At 39.0% G+C, this 24,382-nt stretch overlaps 1 protein-coding gene across 3 annotated transcripts in view; it reads left to right on the forward strand.

Moving 5' to 3' along the window:
- DHRS7B (dehydrogenase/reductase 7B) overlaps positions 1–24,382 on the forward strand; it is a 61,712-nt gene that overhangs the window by 1,290 nt on the left and 36,040 nt on the right. Inside the window, exons 1-2 of one of the 3 annotated variants that reach the window (XM_045487653.1) lie at positions 8,595–8,774; positions 8,978–9,182. The exons of 1 other annotated variant lie outside the window; for it this stretch is intronic. The gene's annotated coding sequence lies outside the window, so the exon portion shown is untranslated. Of the gene's footprint in view, positions 1–8,594; positions 8,775–8,977; positions 9,183–24,382 lie in introns of those variants that run through there. One more of the 3 variants, XM_045487654.1, reaches the window with a different exon arrangement.

Below are 24,382 nucleotides of genomic sequence, written 5' to 3' on the forward strand. Positions count from 1 at the left end.
TGCAACAAATAAGTGGAGGAGGCAGGGTTTTACGACTAGGCCTCTGTGTTAAATCTAGTCATTCTGGTCCGGGGGTTGCCTTTGAAGAGGTCCTTGTTAAGGAAGTTATATTCAAAAGGTGATCTGGAGCCTCGTCATAATATAGTTTTATGAACATACAGAGGTCCCCCAACTTTTTCCCAGGGTAGCTTTTTATTTCTCCTGAGGCTTATGATGGGAAGGAGTGGAGATGGGAGGAAGAAGCCGGGTCGTGACTGGGCCTTGGTCGGGGGTGATCAGTAAGACTGGGTGCTCCTTCTTGCGGGGATTTTTCTGGGATGGCGTTCTGCCGTCCCCCAAAACGATATGATGAGGCTTCCAGATTAACAGTTGATGAGAGTTTATGTAGCCCCAATAGGGGTTCCTTTAAAAGGAGGCATTATAAAAATGGATATGCATAAATTACATTTTGCTGAATTAATCTTTTTCAGTAGACAGAATTTGTTCCACCTGATTTGTTCCATTGTTTTCCTTTGCAGCATTTGAAGCTTCATTAGAATCATTCCTTTTATTCCTGGGTGGGGGGTTTCTTTGATTGTAGCAAACGCAGGACTTTGGAAAAAAACCACATTTATAGCATTGAAAAGGATCTTTGTTGTGATTTTTTTTCTGGATTGTAGATTGATTAGGAACCTGGTAGAAACACTGAAACAGTAGTGTTTCATTTTGTTTATGAAACATAACAAATGTTTATGTTTCCATATGTTTATTTTATGGCACATACTGAGCCATTTACCTAAGAGGGAAGTACTATTTTAGCTCCATTTTTACAGATGAAGAAATTGAGGCTCAGAGAAGTCAAGTGATGTGTTTAAATTTGGAGAATCTAAGAGAGAACAGAAATAATGTTTAAGGGGGGGGGGGTCTCTTAGGGTTACTTGGATGCCAGACAATATAAGAATGAAGGGACATTTTCTCATGAAGGCATGGAGTTTCCTACTGGGAGAGAAGGGCACTTATCTCAAAGGCAAAAGCCTGGTGTTTTATCTGCATGTTCTGGGCCAACGTCAGCACAGCTGGACTGTGGTCCTTTAGACTTTGAAGCCCAGGTCTGGAACCTACTGCCTTGCAGTAATGGGTTGCTGATGTGCTTTGCTTTGAAAGAGGCCGACACTGTACACAGGAATGTGCAAGGCATATAGATGCGTGATCACTTCACATCCAAAAAGATTCCTGGCTTTATAAACAGATCTATTTACGCTTTTCTTTTTTTTTTCCTTTTTAATTTTTTTTTTAATTTACATCCAAGTTAGTTAGCATATAGTGCAATAATGATTTCAGGAGCAGATTCTTTAATGCCCCTTACCCATTTAGCCCATCCCCCTTTCTTTTCTTTTTTATTTAAAATTTTTTCTAGATTTTTAAAAGTCTTAATTCCACTATAGTTAACATACAGTGTTATATTGACTTCAGGTGTATGATACAGTGATTCAACAATTGTATATATTACTCTGGGCTCATAAGGTAAATGTACTCTTAATTCCCTTCACCTATTTCACACCTCTCCCACATACACCTCCCCTCTGGTAACCATCTGTTTGTTCTCTGTAGAGTCTGTTTTTTGTTTCCTCTCTCTCTCTGTCTCTCTCTCTCTCTCTCTCTCAGTTTGTTTATTTATTTTGAGAGAAGGAGAGAGCAACCATGATTGGGGAGTGGCAGAGAGGGAGAATCCCAAGCAGGCTTTGCGCTGTCCACACACAGCTGGACTTTGGGCTTGAACTCACAAACCGTGAGACCGTGACCTGAGCTAAAACCAAGAGTCAGACGCTTAACTGACTGAGCCGCCCAGGCACTGCATTCGTTTGTTTCTCTTTTTCTCCTTTGTATGTTTGTTTTGTTTGAAACAAACGAAAACATGGTGTCTTTTTCTGACTTATTTTGTTTAGCATTATACTCTCTAGTTCCATCCGTGTTGTTGCAAATGGCACGACTCCATTCTTTTTTATGGCTGGATAACACCCCATTGTATATATATACCACATCTTTATCCATTCATCTCCTGATGGACACTTGGGCTGCTTCCATAATTTGGCTATTGTAAATAATGTTGCAGTAAACATAGGGGTGCATATATCCTTTTGAATTCGTGTTTTCATAGTCGTTGAGTAAATAGCCAGTAATGTGATTACTGGATCATAGGGTAGTTCTGTTTTTAATTTTTTGAGGAACCTCCATGCTGTTTTCCACAGTGGCTGCATTGCACCAGTTTGCATTCCCACCAACAGTGCAAGAGGGTTTTCTTTTTCTTCATATCCTCACCAACACTTGTTGTTTCTTGTGTTTTGATCTTAGCCATTCTGACAGGTGTGAGGTAACGTCTCATTGTAGTTTTGATTTGCATTTCCCTGATGATGAGTGATGTTGAATATCTTTTCACAACTCTGTTGGCCTTCTGGATGTCTTCGGAGAAATGTTTGCTCATGTCTTCTGCCCGTTCTTTAATTGGGCTATTGGTTTTTTGGGTGTTGTGTTTTATAAATTCTTTGTATATTTGGATACTGACCCTTTATCAGATATGTCATTTGCAAATATCTTCTCCCATTCAGTAGGTTGTCTTTTAGTTGTGTTGATTGTTTCCTTCACGGTGCAGAAGGTTTTTATTTTGATGTAGTTACAATAGTTATTTTTGTTTTTGTTTCCTTTGCCTCAGAAGACATATCTTGAAGGAAGTTGCCGTGGCTGATGTCAAAGAAGTCACTGCCTGTGCTCTCTTCTTCAGAATTGTTTTAGATAATACGTTCCTATAGTATACTTAAAATATTGTGTTCAGACTTGCCACTATATGTTTGTGTAAAGGATCCGTGTTTGTGTTTTAGTCAAGAGCATGGAATGAATGTACCTTCCCTAACATATGCATTCCTCTCTTTCTCCATGCTTTAAGAATAATAATAGTTAACATTCATTGAGTGTTATGTGCCAGAGTTTATGCTAAGCATTTTATTGAATTATTCAATTCTCGCAATAATTCTATAAAGTAGGGACAGTTATTTTTATTTATAGAGGAAGAAATGGGCTCATAGATGGTAAGAAATTTATACAAAGGCACAGAGCTAGTAAAGGCAGAGCCAACTCAATGTACTCCAAAAACTAGTGCTTATCTATGTATTTCATTCATTCCTTCTTTGAGCAGATATTTATTGAATATAGCTACTCTCTACCAGCAGTGTCCTAGGTGTTGGGGATATAGTTATGGTCAAAACAGACACCGTCCTGTTGTTGGGTTGCTTATAAGTCTAACAGTGGAGACGGAAAGAGAATTACAAATTAAATATCAGTTGCAGTTGTAGTACGTGCTCTGGAGGACAGTAGAGGGTGCTAGGAGAATGTATAATGGGGCCATTTGGCAGTGGGAGGGAATGAGGAGAGACAGGGAAGGTTTTGCTGAGGAAATATTTAGCTGAGACCTTTAAGGACTGAGTTGGGTTACATTGGGCAAAGAGGAGGGTGAAGAGCTACCAGGGAGAGGGAACCTGGATTGGGGAAGGACTGTGGCTCTTGGAGTCAGCAGAAAGGAAGGGCCTCACCATGATGGTGTGGCCCTCCACCCTGTGTTTCTTACAACTCCAAATCCAGCAGGTCACAATGCCTCGAGAATGGGAGCAGCTTGTGTCTTGTAGTTACTGAAAGACCTGTGTGGCCAAAGGGTGGAGGATGTTGCCCAAGTCAAACACACAAGGGAGGTAAGGGTCTTACCCTAAGAGCAGTATTGCTCCCCAGTCTTGGATTATTTACAGTCAGCTCCACAAACCATATCTACTTTCCAGTTCTGATTGGAGTCCACCCTCCTTCTTCAGACTTGTGGTTAGACCTCTGGTTGCCTACAGGATGGATATTGGGGATGAGAGGAGGGATAAATACCTAAATGTGAGAGGGCATTGGTAATTTGCCCTATAATGCTAAATAAAAACTGAGTGCCAATGTTTTGTTTCATCATATTGTCTCTGGTTTGCAGAATGATTTAACAAACATTTTATAGCCTCACTATGGTCCACACCCTGTGTTAGCCACCTATGGTACAAATATATAAGGACATTCTTTTCCTTCACCATGCATAATTCACTTAATGTTTATTTGCCTTCCATTTAGGATGCTGCAGTTGTTTATCAACATTATTTTTGGACATACATTTACTTTGCATTTATTATGTGCTGGGCACTGTGCTATGGATATAGCATGAACAAATAGTCAAAGTCTCAGTTGTCATGGAGTTTAAGCTCCCAGTCGGGGCTGGAGGGCAGAGAGAGAGGGAGTCAGGAAGATGAGGTTGAAGAGGTAGCAGGGGTCAGACCATGCAGGCCTCATAGGTCATACCAAGGATTTAGGCTTATCCTAAGAATGGTGGGAAGCCATTGAAAATTTTCAGTCATGAGAGTAGCATCAGTGGGTCTGTGTTATTAAAAGATCACTTTGGCTCCTCAGTGGAGGCAAAAGTCGATGGATTTGAGAACTATTTAAGAGGTAGGATCAATAGTGCTTGATAATATGTTCGCTCTGGGGTGAGAAGGGAGAGGGAGGTGTCAGGGCTAATTCTTCATTTTCCGGCTTGTGCTTCCATGATAGGAAACCGTGAAGGAAGAACACGCGTTCAGTTTTGGAAAAAGTGTCTTTGAAATAATCCAAGTGGAGGTGTCACAGAGGCAATGATATAGGAGTATCTGGCACTCAGATGACAGTAATGGGCTAAATCCCTAACAAACTCTTGTCAGGGAGGAATTTTTTTTTCTTGTATTGTGGTCATCAAGGTTGGGAAAGTGGCAGTAAGGTAGCCCAGTAGAGAGTAGAATTTCTACACGTTTATGTGGGGAAAATAAAATCTGCCTACCTAAGAAATGATCTTCACAAATATGTAATGAAAGAAACTAGTTTTATTACTGAATGAGCATTAACCCAGACTGGGATACATCACAAGTAGGGTGCTAATGAGATTACAAAAACAAAAAAGAAATTCTGCCTTTTACAATCCATTACATATAAAGTCTCAAGACGAATGGTAATCTTTAAGAAGACTTGACAGTGGCATTTGATGTACTTGCTTTCATAGTTCATCCTAAATTCAGCTGGTAATTGTGGTCATCTGTACTAATTAATTGCCTTTATCTGAAGGTAAAATAAAACATCTTTGATTTCTTTGTGCAGGTAATAGAGGTGTGTAGGCTAAACTCCTACCCTGATGGGGAGCTGAGGCACTGTCTTCCTAGATATTTACATTTATTTATTTAAAATATAATTTATTGTCAAGTTAGCTAACATACAGTGTATATAGTGTGCTCTTGGTTTCAGGTGTAGATTCCCCTGATTCATCGCTTACATACAACACCCAGTGCCCATCACACATTTTCCCTTCTCCCCTGCTCCCACCATCAACCCTCAGTTTGTTCTCTGTGTTTAAGAGTCTCTGTTTGAAACTATTTTTTCCCCTTCTCTTCCCCATGATCTTCTGTTGAATTTCTCAAAATCCAGATATGAGCGAAAACATATATCTTTCTTGGACTTATTTCACTTAGCATAATATCCTCCAGTTCCATTCACGTTGTTGCAAATGACAAGATTTCATTCTTTCTCATTGCCACGTAGTACTCCATTGTGTATATAAACCACAATTTCTTTATCCATTCATCAGTTGATGGACATTTGGGCTCTTTGCATGATTTGGCTATTGTTGAGAGTGCTGCTATAAACATTGGGGTACAAGTGCCCCTGTGAATCAGCACTCCTGTATCCTTTGGATAAATTCCTAGTGGTGCTATTGCTGGGTCGTAGGGTAGTTCTATTTTTAATTTTTTGAGGAACCTTCACACTTTTCCAGAGCGGCTGCACCAGTTTGCATTCCCACCAACAGTGCAAAAGGGTTCCCATTTCTCCACATCCTTGGCAACATCTGTTGTTTCCTGAGTTGTTAATTTTAGCCACTCTGACCGGCGTGAGGTGGTATCTCAATGTGGTTTTGATTTGTATTTCCTTGATGATGAGTGACGTTGAGCATCTTTTCATGTGTCTGTTGGCCATCTGGATGTCTTCTTTGGAAAAGTGTCTATTCGTGTCTTCTGCCCATTTCTTCATTGGATTATTTGTTTTTCAGGTGTTGAATTTGGTAAGTTCTTTAAAAGAGATGGCTTCGGGGCGCATGAGTGGCTCAGTCAGTTAGACATCTGATTCTTGATTTGGCTCAGGTCATGATCTTATGGTGAGATAGAGCCCCAAGTGAGCCCCACACTGGGCTCTGTGCTAGTCTGTTTAGGATGCTCCCTCCCTCTCCCCTTCCTTGCTCACACTCTCTAAAATAGAATAGGATAGAATAAAATAAATTAAAATAAAATAAATAAAATAAAATAAAAGGCTTCTAGGACGCTCAGGAAAATTATTCCTGAGTTCTGCAGCTAGCTTATTTAGCCTTTAAAAAGATTTGCATACATATCAAAGGGACAGAAGAAAACTTTATAAATACTAGCGTTTAAAAAAAATGTTCTAAGAAAAAGGAGGGAGAAAAAAATGATCTCGTTCCCTTTTGGCAACAGGGAAAGGTCAGTTTCAAAAATTTACTTATACTTACAGTGCAGTAAAATGTTGGAGTGGAGCACACACAGAAGGGGGATTATTCTGAAGATGACTTTTAAGTGAGTTCCATGTAGTTGAGTATAGGTAGGATGCCCTCAAATGGCCAAATCTAGCCCATAATTTCTTATACATTGATTTAAAGAAAAATGTGGATCTGGATCCTGCTGGTAGTTTCCAGCCAAAACTATCATTTCTCAGTCCTACCCACTGTTAAAAAACAAAATTCAAGGTAAGTAAAATTTAAAGATCTTATTAGCTTGGGACGCCTGGGTGGCTCAGTTGGTTGATCATCTGACTCTTGATTTCAGCTCAGGTCATGACCCCAGGGTTGTGGGATTGAGCCCTGCATCAGGCTCCACGCTGAGCATGGAACCTGCTTAAGTTTCTCTCTCTCCCTCAGCTCCTCTGCCCCTGCTTACTTGCGCGTGCTCTCTCTCTCTCTCAAAAAAAAAAAAAAAAAAAAAAGAAAAAGAAAAAGTAAAGGTCCTATTAGTTTTATTCAGTGACTCATGAATCAGGCAGCATTGCATCTAGCAGACAGAGAGGAGCTCTGAAGAATTGTACAAAATGAAAAGACTTTTATAAGCAGAAGGGAGTGGGAACAAGGAAGTTATATTAGCAAAAAGTGGTTTGGTTTTGGCAAGGTCACTTTCCTTTAGGGGAGCTAGGGGTCTGTCAGACAAATTACGTCACTAATGTTCACCAGATGATTCCTGATTGGTTTAAGATTCCATTTCTGGCAGAGGCTGAGACTGTAATTAAGACTCGGTTTGGTGATGTGGGGCTTAGCTTACGTGACTCCATTTTGGGCCTGTTTTCTTATTTTTAACCCCAGTCATCCACATATGAGACCTTTCTTTTGTCGGTAATGTTATGATTTTAATGCAGAAATGAACTCTCCATTAATCTATTCTGGAAAACCATAAACATGAGGATGAAAATTGAGCCTGAATGGCATGTAAATTTAGCTTGGAAGCTTCTTGCCACCCACCAAGGTAGGAAATTGAATAAATGATTTTAGATTCTACTTGAGCTCTCCCTCTTATCGTAAGTTCGTGGTAACCTGAGACTTGTCTACTCATCTGCTTATGGAGGGAGAGGTCTGCTGATAGCAGCTGAATTAATGGAACATTGCTTACAGTAGTTTGAACTTATCGCTAAGGTCATGTTTGTACTAGGAACACGAAGTTTTGAAGGGAGAGGTAAGTTTTTCCAGGTTTATGTGAGTAGTACTTAGTTGTTCAACTGCAAGGTATATTAGGAAACCGCTGTTGCTTCACAATTCTCTGTGAGTATGGTGTTATAGTCCAGATTGGCTTAAAACATTTGCTAAACTGAATCAAGGAAATTGTACTGAGTTCCTATTAGGCATTTAGCTTGTTTACATTCCATCCTTGCATAAAAGCTTTTGTATTTTGTTTGGGTGATTTCAGCTGAGTATAGGGATTTATTCATCTCCTAGACAGTGTTAAAATTCTTCCTGTTTTAGGCTCCAACCAAAGGATTATTAATATTATTATTATTTACACCTTATTCGATGTACTTAATAGTTAATGTGAACTTTAGAATCTGAATACCTGCTTCAAATCTCTATTCTGCCACTTGTTAGCAGTGTGATTTCAGGTGCTTTTCTCATTTAGCAAATGGAAATAGCTATCATACCTACCCCATAGGATTGCTACGAGGATGAAATGAGATCATAGGTATGGAGTATGTAACCCAGGACGTTGCAAACCTTAAAAAGTTAGTAATTGTTATTAATATTTTTCTTCATACAATAGCCAATTATGGTAGCAAGCTAAAAGTTACTTTTTTAAAGTATAATTTGGACATCTGTGTAATATTGTTTCACTCTATTATAAAGTTGTGTGTTAGAAAGAATCATGGAATAGGTAAAAGATTATGTTAGATATAGAAACGTACTTCTGGTTTGAGGAGTTGGGATACGTAGTAATTTGTACCACATTTTCAAGGGAATGAAGGATTGTGACATTAGATCTTATAGCATTCTGTAACACACAAAAAGCATCTGAAAGCATCACTGTTCCTCTTTTCCTGTCCGTTTCCAGATCTTCACAAAGGGTGAGTGTTTTTCTCTCTTCTCAACCTGGAGATTTACAAATTGTGACAAAGAGTGGTTCTCACATACCTGCGCATGCACCTCCCAAGGGCCCAGTCTGGTAGGTTGCACCAAAGTGGTATCGTTTTTGCTCTCCACTGACTCTTTGGGATGGTGATTGCGGCCTGACGTTCTAGCTCCTGAAAACTAGGAGGGAGCCCCAGGTGCTGTTAGGGCTCAGTCGGCTCATTTCACACAGGCTGTCCGTTTGTTCATCATTCATTCAGCAGTATTTACCGAACATCCACTTTGTATCTGACACAGGAAACAGAGAGATGAATTGAGGGGCTTAGGCCACCAGGGAGAGACCACATGTGGACAGATCACGTACAACCAGGTGTTCCAAGAACTCTGGCATGAGGCATCAGACAATTCTGGGCTTTCTTCTTCATCTCATTTCATACTTTCAGGTTGAGAAACACTCACTTGAGGTAAACATGCAACAGCAGAGGATGTTTTAGCAGCCAGGGTAAGTAATTCCAATGGACCTCTCTCATACTTTGTAGTGTACAAGGAACTGTTACCTCTTTATTCCTTAGCTCATAACTATCTCAAGATGTGTGTAGAATGAGGATTATTTCCTTATTTTATTGGTAGGGGAGCTGGGATCCAAAGGGGATGATAAGTTCCATTGTGGAACAGAAAGTAAATGGTGGCAACATTTTGACTCCAAACCAGTCGCTCCACCATTGTAGTAATTACAGTGATTTGCATTTCATTTGTAATTCTGGACTGCCTCAGTTTAAGGAATCCAGACTTCTGCAAATCCAGGTGTACTAATTCATTCAGGTTTAAGAGGTGAATATTTGCATTGAAGAAGGACGTGCCAGCAAAGGTAGGTATTCTAACTTGTGTCCAGATGGACTCCAGGGGGTTTGTGGATCTCTTGATATCATTTACACAGTTTACCTGTATAAACTTGTACTTTAGCAAATTCAACAGCAATAAGGCTTTCAAAGGACTCTGTACTGAGAAAAGGTGGAGAATTTTAAAAATTCAGTATACAAGTTTAAAAACTATGGTACTTAAGTTTTTCTCAGACAATATTTCCTAGACAGTAAATGCTCCAAAAAATTGTTTAAAAAAATAAAATTTAAATGCCACTTTGTAGGAAACTGTTATGTTCCTTACTGTGTGGTAGAATATTGTACTATGTAGAAGTGTCTCAATTAATGAAAAAGGGGATAAAAGAGAAGGAAATTAAAATAGTTAATTTGGCCACCCATGAGTGCCGGACATAGCAAGGAAGATTAATTTATCCATTTTGTCTGTTGGTTCTTTTCACCCTGACATTACTTAGCAACTTTCTAAGTAGATAACCCAGCAATTGTAGAGATAAGTGCTATCATTTCTAATCCTTCCTGCAACTGTGTGAGACAGGTATTAGGCATATTTTGCAGATGAGGAAATTGGCTGAACTATTAAGTAACTTGTCTAGAGATACTTACCTAGGTAGTCTGATTATTGGTATTTGAACTTAAGTCTGCCTGGTTCCAAAGACAGTTTTCTGTATCATATAAATAATTTTAAATTATTATTCACACCTCTCATTTATATCTCAATGGAAAAATGGTAGCTGGAAACTTGATCTTAGGTAAAAATCAAGACAGACTTAAATTTAAAGAGAAATTATTTGTTGGGGGAAAAACACTGAATCGTAAGAAACGAAATTTGGTTTTGAATTGTATTAGAAGGAAGGCATGGTTGGACAACTGTAGCAATGAACCAGGCCAGGGATACTGGAGAAAGTGAGGAAATGTGAATTCTTACAACAAGAAGCAGTTTCGCAGTGATCTAGTCTCTTTTGTCTTTCTTCCCATAAACTTGAAATTTATCTTTTTCCCCTCAACATTTTAAATTTAACTTGGCCACATATCACATCTTACAAGCCGTCTCTTTTGCAAGTTTCTAAGTGACCTGCAGTATTTGATTATGAAGACATTCAGATAGGATATTTGAGAGAAATAATTTCCGTTTGATTAGGTTTGTGTTATCATCATCAGTTTTAATTTCTATCAGTAGAAAAAATTCTATTAAGTCCTTGGGATGGGCTGGGAAGACTTCTGGTATGGTGAAGAGGTTACAAATTTGCCCTCCCCAAACTAACTTTAAACAGGACAAAATTGTCAAAAAGAAGCATTTCAGAGGTCTGGGAATTGACTAAAGACAGACAATTGAGAAGCATTTATTCATGAAAAAGCACTGAACATTAGGTAAGACCAGTGAGAATCTGTGGCATTCTTGTCTGCACTACTCCCACCCCATACCCCCAGCTCAGTTAGTTCAGTAGTTCCGCCAGGGTGGGGCAGGTGGTGAAGATCAGCTGTCTCACTGTCAGAGGAAGCTAACTATTTGGAACAGAGAGAAAACAAAAAACCATGCCCAGCATCTTTGTCAATAAAGCTAGTAATCTTATTGGGAAGTGAGTGGGCAAGGCCAGCAGCTTACTTAGTCTTAGGTTGTGGCCCTGGTTGGGCATGCAGTGGACCAGTAGACTAGTTAGAAATTTGACAAGTCCTATAAGTGAGACAGCCGTAGATGGGTTTGATAAACCCTCAAATACCCTGGATGACTGGAAAGCTACATGTATGAGCATAGTTGACTAGGGAGGGCACAAGCTATCTATATACATCCCTGGATGACAGTGTGCAAATACAGAGGAGTTAAAGAAAGCTTAATGGAAAGTAAAAGCTGAGGAACACTTAAAATGTGCCTGAACTTTGAAGGTACTTCCCATACCACACACAGATTTATCTGCAAAGGGTAGAAGCTGTATTGCTTTGAGGTGTTTGGGCACAAACCCTGACATGTACTGTTGACCATTACGATACTCAGATACAGAGTCTACCCTCAGTAGGAAGCCAAACATAAATATAAAAATGAGAAGAAGAAAAAAAAAAAAAAAGAAAAACTGAGCAGAGATATCAGTGGCCACACTGAGTGAAACAAAATCTATAGGTTTAATACAGGCAAGTTATTAAACACATTTTAAAAGTCAGCTACTCTGGCAGTCTCCAGAAGGGAAGATGAGAATTTGGAGTCGCTAACAATGTGGTATCTAAAATAGCCAATTTTCAACAAAAATTTATAAGATATGTTGAAGAAACAGGAAAGGGTGACTCATACCTAGGGGAAAAAAAGCAAAAAGAGCAAAGGTTGAAGGCAGATTAATAGAGCCTCAGAAATCTGTGTGTCAATATCAAGTACTATCATTTGGGAGTCCCAGAAGAAGAGAGAATGGGACAGAAAAAATATTTGAAGAAATGATGTCCCCAAACTCCCAAATTTGATAAAGAACATTGTATTAGTTTCCTATTGCTGCTGTAATAAATTACCACAAATGCAATAACTTCAAACTCAATAAATTTATTATCTTACGGTTCTGGAGGTCAGACTAAAATCAAGGTGTCAGCGAGGTTGTATTCCTGCTGAAAGCTCTAAAGGGAATCTTCTTACCTGCTTTGTAGCTTCTAGAGGCCATCAGCATTCATTAGCTCGGGGCCCCTTCCTCACATGACTCTAACCTCTACTCCTATTGTCACATCTACCCATAGGACTCAACCCTCCTGCCTCCCTCTTATGAGGACTCTTGTGATTGTATTGAGCCTGCCCAGATAATGCAGGATAATCTTCCCATTTTGAGATCCTTAATTTCATCATATCTGTAAAGTTCCTTTTACCATGTAAATAAGGTAATATACTCCTAGGTTCCAGGGATTAAGATGTAGACATCTTTGAGGGAGTTTTATTCAGGCTACCATAAACATCAGTATATATATCCAAGAAACTCAGCAAACCCCAAGTAGGGTAAACACAAAGATTCACACCGAGATACATCATAGTAAAACTGTTGAGAGGCAAAGATAAAACTTAAAAGCAATAAGAGAAAAATTACTTTTTCACATACCGGGAACAACCATATGATTAATGGCTTAACTTCATCTTAAAGAATGGTGTTGGAACTTTTGGTTTCTTATTCAGCATGTAAGGAGCTTAGAAGCTGCCCTTCCAATCCCAACAAGCAAAAAGCTGAACAAATGGAAAAATCAGCCAACGCTTAGGATCTGTCAGAATCATGAGATCACAGAGCAAACTGTTGCCACCAAAATTGGTGAGACAGGTACAGAAAATCACATTTATTGGAGTGGTGAGAAAGTAGGAACTGTAATTGACAAATTGCTGGAGGCTCAGTGTGAACAAGTCTGAGAGTTAAAAACTGTGGAGGGACCCAGTCAGAAGAGGGCCCCACAGTTTGATGAGTTTTAACTTAAGAAGCTCCACAAGGCCCTCATACTGAGTATTGGAGAAAAATTCCCTTTGCTTCTGGTATGGGGAGGGAAAAGTAACTGTTTTGAAATATGTCACAGCATTCTGTTCTTAACAAGACCTGCCCCCAGGAGAAACTATTTTATCTAGAGAACTTACTTAGGGAAAGGGAAATCCTCAACTCCCATCTCCCTCTAGTCATCCTGTCCTATCTAAGGAGGGGAAAAAACCCTGAGAACCACTGATGAAGTTAACGGTTTGGGAGATGGGCTCACCAAAAGACTAGATAGAACCACAGAGCCATAGTATGCTTCCACTGCCTCTACATTTCTCAAGGCCTATTTACTGCAGTTCTTCTTAACCAGCACATCATATCTGCCTTTCAACAAAACATTACAAGGCATACTGAAAGACAAGATAGTTTGAAGACACTGAACAGCATTAGAGCTGGAGTCAGATATGGCAGAGAAGTTGGAATTATCAGACTGAGAATTTTAAAACTGTAATTGATATGCTAAGGACTTTAAAGGAAAAAGTAAGCAACATGCAAGAACAGATGGGTAATGTAAGCAGAGAGATAGAAAATCTAGGCAAGAATAAAAAACGCTACAGATAGAAAACACTCTAAGAGAAATGAAGAATGTCTTTGATGGGCATGGCTGCGGAAAGAATATCTAAGCTTGAGCATGTGACAATAAGAGCTTTCAAAACTGAAAAGCAAAAAGACAGAAAAATATACAAGAACTGTGAAATAACTACAAAAGATGTAACATATGCATAATGGGAATACCAGAGGAAAGAGAGAGAAAGAATCAGAAGAAAGATTTGAAGCAATAATGATTGAGAATGTTCCCAAATTAATCTGAGACACCAAACTATAAATCCAGGAATCTCAAAGAACACCAAGTAAAGTAATGTCAGGAAAACCTCACAACACCTAGGCATACTATTGTTAGATTTCAGAAAATCAGAGATAAGAAAAAAAATCTTGGAAGAAGCAGAAAAAAAATGTATATATATATTACCCATAGAGGAACAAAGAAATATATCTAATTTCTCCTTAGAAACTGTGTAAGCAAAAACAGAATGGAGTGAAATTTTCAAAGTGTTAAGAGAAAAAAGCTGATAATTAAAAAATGTATATTTTTAAAATTTTTGTTTATTAAAATATTTTTAATTATTTTTTATTTATTATTTTTGAGGGACAGAGATGGAGCATGAGTGGGGAGGGGCAGAGAGAGAGGGAGACACAGAATCTGAAGCAGGCTGCAGGCTCTGAGCTGTCAGCACAGAGCCTGACATGGGGCTCAGACCCAGGAACTGTGAGATCATGACCTGAGCCAAAGTTGGACGCTTAACCGACTGAGCCACCCAGGTGCCGCAAATTTTTGTTTATTTAAAAAAAATTTTTTTTAAACATTTACTCATTTTTTGAGAGACAGAGAGAACGAACAAGGGAAAGACAGAGAGAGAGGGAGATGCAGGCTCCAGGCTCTGAGCTGTCAGCACAGAGCCCAACGTGGGGTTCGAACTCACAAACAATGAGATCATGACCTGAGCTGAAGTTGGACGCTTGACCAACTGAGCCACCCAGGCACCCCAATTTTTGTTTATTTTTAAAGTAATCTCTATATCCAACATGGGGCTTGAACTCACAATCCTGAGATCAGGAGTTGCATGTTCCACTGACTGAGCCAGCCAGGGTCCCTAAAAGGCCTAGAATTCTATACCCTTGGGAGATACCTTTCAAAAGTGAAGGAGAAATAGACTTCAAACAAAAATTGAAGGAATTTGTTGCCACTAGACTTGCCTTGCAAGAAATGTTAAAAGAAGTTCTTCAGAAAAGGAAAATGGTATAGGTCAGAAACTCAGATCTACATCAAAGAAGGAAGAATGTCGGTGAAAGTATAAGTGAAAGTAAAATAAAAACTTTTATTTTTATTATCCTTAATTGACCTAATAGGTAACAGTTTGCTCAAAATAATAATAGGTAAGATGTATCAATTTGTGTGTGTGTATGATGTGTGTGTGCTTATGTAGAAGTGAAATGAATGACAGCAATGATAGATGGAAGAAAGGAATTAGGAATATTTTGTCACTTGCATTATCTGTGAAGTGGTATAGTTTTGTTTGAAAGTGGCCTTGGATTAGTTATAAATATATACTGCATTCTGTAGAGCAACCACTAAAAAAAGCATAACTGATATTCTAAGAAAGGAGAGAAAGTGGAATTATATAAATGCTCAGTTAAAACTCCAAAATGCAAGGGTGCATGGGTGGCTCAGTTGGTTAAGTGTCTGACTCTTGATCTCAACTCAGGTCTTGATCTCAGGGTCATGAGTTCAAGCCCCTTATTGGGCTTTGCACTGGGTGTGAAGCTTACTTAAAACAAACAAAAAGTCCAAAATGTAGAAAAAGTGTGGAAGACAAATATAGGAGCAAAGAATGATTACAACAAAGAGAAAACAGTAACAAATATGATAAATATTAATCTAACTATATCAATAATCCCTCTAAACATCAGTGGTCTAAAAATCAAGACCCAACCATATATTGCCTGCAAGAAACTCATTTTAAATATAAAGACACATATAGATTAAAAATAAAGGGATAGAGAAAGATATATCATGCTGACTAATCAAAAGAAAGCAGGAATAGCTATATTCATTTTAGACAGAACAGACTTCAGGGTAAGGAAAGTGATCAGAAATAAAGAGGGGCATTACATAATGATAAAGGGGTCAATACTCCCCACAGACATAACATTCCTTAATGTGTATGCACCTAACTACAGTGTGTCAAGGTACATGAGGAAAAACTGGTAGAACTACAAATAGATGAATCCATTATTACAATTGGAGACTTCAGTACCTCTCTGATCAGAAATGGACAGATCTAGCAGGCAGAAAATCAGTAAGAACATATTTGAAGTTAACAGCACCATCAATCAACTATATATAATTGACATCTATAGAATATTTCTTTAAAATTTTTTTTAATGTTTATTTATTTTTGACAGAGAGAGAGAGCATGAGCTGGGGAGGGGCAGAGAGAGGGAGACACAGAATCCGAAGGAGGCTCCAGGCTCTGAGCTATCTGCACAGAGCTCGATGCGGGGCTCAAACTCACAGACTGCGAGATCATGACCTGAGCTGAAGTCGGACGCTCAACCGACTGAGCCACCCAGGCGCCCCAACATCTATAGAATATTTCATCCCCAAACAGCAGATTACAAATTCTTCACGTGGAACATTCACCAACATAGATCGCATTTTGGGTCATAAAACACAACAAATTTAAAAGAGTAGAAATCATACAATGTCTGCTTTCAGGCCACATTGGAATTAAAGTAGAAGTCAGTAACAAAGATAGCTGGAAAATGCCCCAAATACTTGGAGATTAAACAACACACTTTTTTTTTAAAGTTTATTCATTTAATTTGGGGGTGCCTGTGTGGCTCAGTCAGTTGAGCATCTGACTTCGGCTCAGGTCATGATCTTGCTATCCATGGGTTCAAGCCCCACATTAGCCCCACATGTGGTGACAGCTCAGAACCTGGAGCCTGTTTCAGATTCTGTGTCTCCCTCTTTCTCTGCCCCTCCTCCAGTTATGCTCTCTCTCTCTCTCTCTCTCTCCGTCAAAAATAAATAAACATTAAAAAAATTAAGTTCATTTATTTTTGAGAGAGAGCAAGCATGTACGAGCAGGGGAGAAGAAGAGAGGGAGAGAGAGTCCCAAGCAAGCTCTGGTCTGTTAGCACAGAGCCGGATGTAGGGCTTGATCCCATGAACCATGGGATGACCTGCGCTGAAACCAAGAATTGGATGCTTAACTGACTGAGCCACCCAGGTGCCAGCACACTTCTAAATAACAAATGGCTCAAAGAAGAAATCTGAAATTTAAAAATATTTTTAACTAAATGGAAATGAAAATCTAATTTACCAAAATATGTGGAATGTAGTGAAAACTGTGCATACAGAGAAATTTATAGCATTGAATACATATATTAGAAAAGAAGAAAAATCTAAAATTAGTAATTTAAACTTCTACCTTAGGAAAAAGAAGAACAAATCAAATTGAAAATAAGAATAATGATAATTAGAGTAGAAATCAATGGAATTGAAAATAGGAAATCAGTAAAGAAAATCAACAAAACCAAAAACTGATTTTTTGGAGAGATTAATAAAATTGATAAGCCTCTAGCTAGGCTAAGGGGAAAAATAAGACAGTGCTAATATCAGAAGAGAAAAGGGATATCACTACAGATTCCATGGACATGAAAAGGATAATAAAAATATTATCAATTCTATGCCCACAGATTTGATAACCTAGATGAAATTGACCAATTCTTTGAAAGACACAATCTGTCAAAGCTCGTACATGAGGAAATAGACCATTTGAATAGACCTTTATCTGTGAAAGAAATTGGGTTAATAATTAATGTTCCAAAGTAGAAAGCACCAGACCTGAGTGAGTTCACAGGTGAATTCTGCTAAACATTTAAGGAAGAAATCACGCCAATTCTCTGCAATCTCTTCCAGAAGATAGAAGCAGAGGGAGTACTTCCTAATTCATTATATGAGATCAATATTACCCTGATACCGAAACCAGACAAAGACATTACAAGAAAATAAAAGTACAGACCAATATCTCTTACGAACATATATGCAAAAATCCTCAACAAAATATTACCATATCGAATCAAGGATTGTATAAAAATAATTATACACTATGACCAAGTGAAATTTATCTCAGCCTGCAAGGCTAGGTGAACATTCAAAAATCAATTAAGTAATCCATAGCATTAACAGACTAAAGAAGAAAAATTATGGGATCATATCAATGGATGCAGAAAAAGCATTTCACAAAATATAATACCCATTCGTGATAACAACAACAACAACAAAATCTCAGCAAACTAGGAATAGAAAAGAACTTCAACTTTCCTGAGAACATCAAAGCCTCCCTGCTGAGGTCAGGAACAAAGCAATGATGTTCCTTTTCACAATTGCTTTTTAACGTAGTACTGGAAGTCCTAACCAGTGCAGTAAGATGAGAAAAGGAAATAAAAAATATACTGTTTGAGAAGGAAGAAGTAAAACTGTCTTTTCTTGCAGATGATATGATTGTCTGTGTAGAAAACCCAAAAGAATCAGTAAAAAAACAACTGGAATTAATAAGGAATTATAGTTATGTTAAGAATACAAAGTTAATACATAAAAGTCAATCACTTTCCTGTATACCAGCAATGAATAGTGGAATTTGAAACTAAAGACAATATCATTTATATTAGCATCCTCCCCTTCCCCAAAGTACTTAAGTATAAGTCTAACAAAATATATACGAGATGTATCTAAGGAAAACTACCAAACTCTGATATATGAAATAAAAGAACTAAATGAGTAGAGATATATTCCATGATCACAGATAGAATGACTCAATATTGTCAAGATGTCAGTTCTTCTCAACTTAATCTATAGATTCAACATAATCTCAATAAAAATCCCAGCAAGTTATTTTGTGGATGTTGACAAACTGACTCTAAAATTTATATGGAGAGGCAAAAGACCCAGGATAGCCAACTTGATAACTGAAGAACAAAGTTGGAAGATGACACTATGCAACATCAAGACTGACTATAAAGCTACAGTAATCAGGACAATATGGTATTGGCGAAAGAAGAGAAAGATCAGTGGAGCAGAGTAGAGAGCCCAGAAATGGACCCACAGAAGGTATGGTCAGCAGGTCATTGACAAAGGAGCAAAGGCAATACAATGGAACAAAGATAGTTTTTTTCACAAATGGTGCTGGAACAACTGCACATCCACATGCAAAAAATGAATCTAGACATAGGCCTTATACCCTTCACAAAAATTAACTCAGACTGGACCATAGACCTAGATGTAAATCACAAAAGCTATAAACCTCCTGGAATATAGTGTTGGAGAAAACCTTGATGACCTGGGGTATTAATGACGCCATTTTAGATGCAACACCAAAGGCACAATCCATGAAAGAAATACTTGAAAACCTAGGGCTCCTGGGCGGCTCAGTTGGTTGAGTGTCCGACTTGATTTCAGCTCAGATCATGATCCCAAGGTTGTGGAATCGAGCCCTGTGGTCCGTGGCCTGCTTGAGATTCTCTTTCTCTCTCTCTCTCTCTCTCTCTCTCTCTCTCTCTTAAAAAAAAAAAAAAAGATAATATGGACTCTGTTAAAATGGACTCTGTAAAAAACTTCTGCTCTGGGAAAAACAGGAATGAGAAGACAATCACAGATTGGGAGAAGATATTTGTAAAAGACATATCTCTGATCAAGGACTGTTATCCAAAATACACAGAGAACTCTTAAAACTCAATAGTAAGAAAATGAACAGCTCAAAATTTAGGCAAAAGACTGAACAGACAGCAAAGAAGATATACAGATAGCAAGTAAACATGCGAAAACATGTGCAACATCTTGTGTCCCTGGAGAATGGCAAAACAACAGTGAGATATCAGTACACACCTATTAGAATGGCCAACATCCCAAACACTGACACCACCAAATGCTGGCAAGGATATGTAGCAACAGGAACTTTCATTTATTGCTGGCAGGAATGCATAATGTCACAGCCACTTTGGAAGACAGTTTGACAGTTTTTTTTTTTAATAAAACTAAACATATTCTGGGGCGCCTGGGCAGTTCAGTGGGTTAAACGTCCGATTTCGGCTCAGGTCATGATCTCATGGTTTGTGGGTTTAAGCCCTGTGTCGGACTCTGTGCCAACAGTTCAGAGCCTGGAGCCTGCTTCGGATTCTGTGTGTCTCTCTCTGCCCCTCCACCGTGTTCTCTCTCTCTCTCTCTCTCTCTCTCTCTCTCTCTCTCTGTGTCTCTCAAAAATAAGCCTTAAGAAATTAAAAAAAATTAAACATACTTCTACGCTATGATCCAGTAATTGCACTCCTTGGTATTTACCCAAGCAAATTGAAAACTTATGTCCACACAAAAATCTGCAAACAGATGTTTTTAGCATCTTTATTCATAATTGCCATAACCTGGAAGCAACCAAGATGTCCTGCAGTAGGTGAATAAACTGTGGGACATATGGGAATATTGTATTTTTTGTGTGTGTGTGTGGTACAAAAGAATGTTATTCAGTGTGAAAGGAGAGTGAGCTACCAAACCATCAGAGGACATGGAGGAACCTTAAATGCATATTGCTAAGTGAAACAAGCCACTCTTAAAAGGTTGTATACTGTATGATTCCAACTATCTGACATTCTGGAAAAGGCAAAACTATGGAGACAGTAAAATACAATGGGTACCCAGCATTGGGGGAGGGGGATGAATTAGCACAGAGGATGTTTAAGGCAGTGAAACTATTCTGTATGATACTGCAGTGGTGAACACATGTCATTACACATTTTTCAAAGCCCACAGAATATGCACCCACCGACAGGGAAGGGTAATAGAAACTGGACTTTGGTTGATAATGATGTGTCCATGTAGGTTCATCAGTTGTAACAAATTTACCACCATGATGGGAAATGGTGATAGCGGGGGAGGTTGGGCATCTGTGAGGATGAGGGATATAGTCTTACTATGAACCTAAAACTGCTTTAAAAAGTAAAGTGTATAAATTAAATAATTGAAAAGAGAATGGTAGTCACAGAACAGTGGAGTTACATGTTCAAAGCAAAAAGTCAACACCAAATTCTATATTAAAATTTATATCTAAAACTATCCTTCAAACATGAAAGTAAAGATGTTCTCACATAAACAAAGACTGAGATAATCTATTGATTACAGACTTACCTTTCAAGAAACACTAAGCCAAGTCCCTTAGACCAAAAACAAATGACTCCAGACTGTATATCTGCAGGTAGAAATAAGGAGCCCTGGAAATGACTAACTTGTGGGTAGCTATAAAAGACTGTAGAGGCGCCTGGGTGGCTCAGTCGGTTGAGCGTCCGACTTCGGCTCAGGTCATGAGTCCGCGGTCCGTCAGTTTGAGCCCCGCATCAGGCTCTGTGCTGACAGCTTGGAGCCCTGGAGCCTGCTTCGGATTCCGCCTCTCTCTCTCTCTCTCTCTCTCTCTCTCTCTCTCTCCCCCCTTTCCCCCTCCCCCACCTATGCTCTGTCTCTGTCTCTCTCTGTGAAAAATAAACTTTAAAAAAGTTAAAAAAAAGACTGTATAAATACATTTTCTCTTAACTTTTGTAAAAGTCATAAGATCGTATTAAAGCAGCAATAATTGTTAACACTCTTGGGTTTATAACATGTTTAGATGTAACATGTGTGGCAATAAATTCGCAAAGGAGAAAGGCGGTAGCCAGAATGGGGTGTTTGAAATGAAGATTATAAAGGGCTTCTTTTTGGCTGTGGGAGTGGCTGAAGTGGGTGGAAGACAAGATAATAGAGGACAGGGTCACAGAACTAAGGCATGGGCAGGTGGAAGCCTGTGTATATGTGTATATAAAATTTCCAGGAATTATAATGACAGAAAATGCCCTGAAGAGAGTAATAGTGAGTGGCTAAAATCTTTTAAGTAACGGTGGGGGTGGGGGCAGTGACCAAAAGGAAAGCGGGTGATTATAAGGAGGGGCAGTGAGTGACCTAGTGTGACACAGAAGAGTCACAGCTGGGCAGTTTTAGGGAGAAAGGAGGAGTACTAGGGAGGAGCTAGTTCATGAGGGACGTGGGGGAGACAACAGCCACCACTGCAGAGGTCTGCAGGGGAATCCGTCCTCAGGAAGAGCCAGACGTTGCTAGAAGAGGAAGGTGAAGGAACTATTCAGAGTTGAAGACACAAATGGTTTTGCTGCTGATTGACCGAGAGGACCACGTGTTTAATATCGGGAAGAGTGGGAGATGGGATCAGAAGGGAGTGCAGAGTGGTTTGGGAGCCCAGGGTTGTCTCAAGGGGTCAACTTGTGGTGACTTCCTGTGGTGACTGGTGTAAACAGGGATAAAAATTATGATGAGATTGGTCTCAGTAGTTTCTGGGCAGATGGGGGTGGTAAGGTTGGGCATTGGGGTTGGGGTGGAGGCCTTGCTGGGAGCTTCTTCTGGACTCCTGTTGATGGAATCTAGAAAAGATTCCTGACCCCGTGAATAGAGGTTGGCAGACAGCCCTTGTCACTCCCAGGGTGGCACATCTCTCTTGGTAGGCAACTGTAGAGATCTTCAGGGGCTTCAAACTTTAGTATCTATTAAAATCATCAGAGGAGGATATCAAGAGTCCAGATTCCCAGGTGTCACCCTTTCTGGTATTACTGATTTCAAAGGTCTACACTGGGTGGGGCCTTAGACCTGGATTTTAACTGGTGTTTCTAATGCAAGTAGTGATTATCAGACGAAGATGAGTAATGTGGCTTGGAGCCAGCTCATAGGAAGCCTGGAAAAGTCTGGTGATTTACTCTGTAGTCACCTGGTCTCAAGTCCCAGGAATGGTGTAAATCAAGACCCCACCCACCATGCTGTCCCACATAGATGCCACTGTAACTTAACATTGATCAGTTTGTTCCTTTTGATGTTCTAGGTAATGGTTTTTATTAGCTAATTTTATTTTACAAAGTTGATACTTTCAGTGTAGCTAATTATTCATTTTTCCAACTTCATTCTGGCAAAGTTGAGTAGGAAGTAGAAATTATGGAAATGCTTTTGTGTATCTTTATACACAAAACTAGAATAGTACAGTGAACCTCCGTATACCCAGTGCCCAACCTCGATAGCCATCGGCATTTTGCCATGGAATGAAAGAAATAACATGTTCCATTTCTTGACTCATAAATTTGACTTTAAAATTTGTTGTTTTCACCTCATTCTGTGGCTAAGCTTATTAACGCTTATATCATCAGAAAAAAAATCTTCGTTATGTAACAGCGTATATTTAAATGCAGCTTAAAAGATAGCCCTTATACTGTTACGCGCTGTGACAACAAATATGGTAAACGTGTAAAAGATGTTGTCAATCTGAAGGATTTTTTCCTTTTAATATAGACTCTAGAATTTTCCAAGTATTTTCTTAAGACCAAAAAGGCTCTGAGAGAGAAATAAGGGGAAAAAATCTGTTCGGGGGTCGGGTGGGTGGGGGGAGTGGGAAAGCAAAGAGTGAGTGAAAGAAATAGTTTGTTTGACTCCCTACCGTGTGCCTGTCCTGAGGAGACATAGCTGTGTCTCAGGGAGCTATTTGCTAGGACACTATGAAAATAAGGTGATAGGGCACTTGCTGGGCTATTTTTAAATGAAATCTTAGAAGCTGGCTATGGAAAACCCCTCTCAGGTTATTATGCTTTCCTTCTCCTTTTGCCCTTCCAGTTTGTGAAGTTCTTTTTTTTTTTTTTTTTTTTATGTTTTCTGGCATAAGAGTCCATGCTTTACAAGTTTTAAGTAGAAGCATTGTAAAAACTGCTTCAGAATAAAGGGCGTTTCCTAGTTAAGTTTCACAACAATGTTTTTCAGTTCTAAAAATAACTTGGAATTCAGGGTGAAGTATCATCCTCAGTAAATTACAGTAAGGCAGATTGTCTGAAAGACGGTGGACAGGGACAGAGGATTTATCCAAATCTGTGAGGAAACTAAGGCAGTAATTTGTTAGAATTTAAAACAATCTGATTTCAACCACGAGCCTACTTGAAATTGGACAGCATTTAGTGTTTAATCCTTAGTGAATGACATACCTACTTTTCTTTTTTGTTGTGATAAAATACACATAGTAAAGTTAACTGTCTTTTTAAGATTGTATTTTTAAGTAATCTCTACACCCAGCATGGGGCTCGAACTCATAACCCTGTGATCAAGAGTTGCCCTCCCCACAGACCGAGCCAACCTGGCACCTCACAGAGTTTACCATCCTGACCATTTTTAAGTGTACAGGTCAGTGGTATTAAATACATTCGTAGTGTTATGCCACCCTCACTACCCTCCATCTCCAGAATTCTTTTTATCTTGTAAAATGGAAACTCTGTACCCATTAAAATATAACTCCCATCCCTTCCTGCTCCCACCCCAGTCCCTGGCAAGTGCCATTCAACTTTCTCTAAGGATTTGACTGCTCTGAATGTCTCATATAAGTGCAATCATAAAGTATTTGCCCTTTTGTGACTGGCTTATTTCACTTAGCATAATGTCTGCAAGGTTCATCCGTGTTGTAACATATTGCAGAATTTCCTTCCTTTTTATGGCTGAATAGTATTCCATTGTATGTATACTATATTTTGCTGATCTGTTCACTGGTTGATGGACACTTGGGTTGCTTCTGTGTTTTATCTATGGTGAATAATGCTTCTGTAAGCATGGGTGTACACTTACCTCTTTGGGATTCTGTCTGATTTTTCGCGGTATATATCCAGGGGTGGAATGGCCAGATCATATGGTAAATCTTTTTATTTTTTTGAGGAACCTCTGTACTATTTTCTCA

The sequence above is a fragment of the Leopardus geoffroyi genome, chromosome E1 (genome assembly GCF_018350155.1).
Source record: "Leopardus geoffroyi isolate Oge1 chromosome E1, O.geoffroyi_Oge1_pat1.0, whole genome shotgun sequence".
Classification (NCBI taxonomy): Eukaryota; Metazoa; Chordata; class Mammalia; order Carnivora; family Felidae; genus Leopardus; species Leopardus geoffroyi.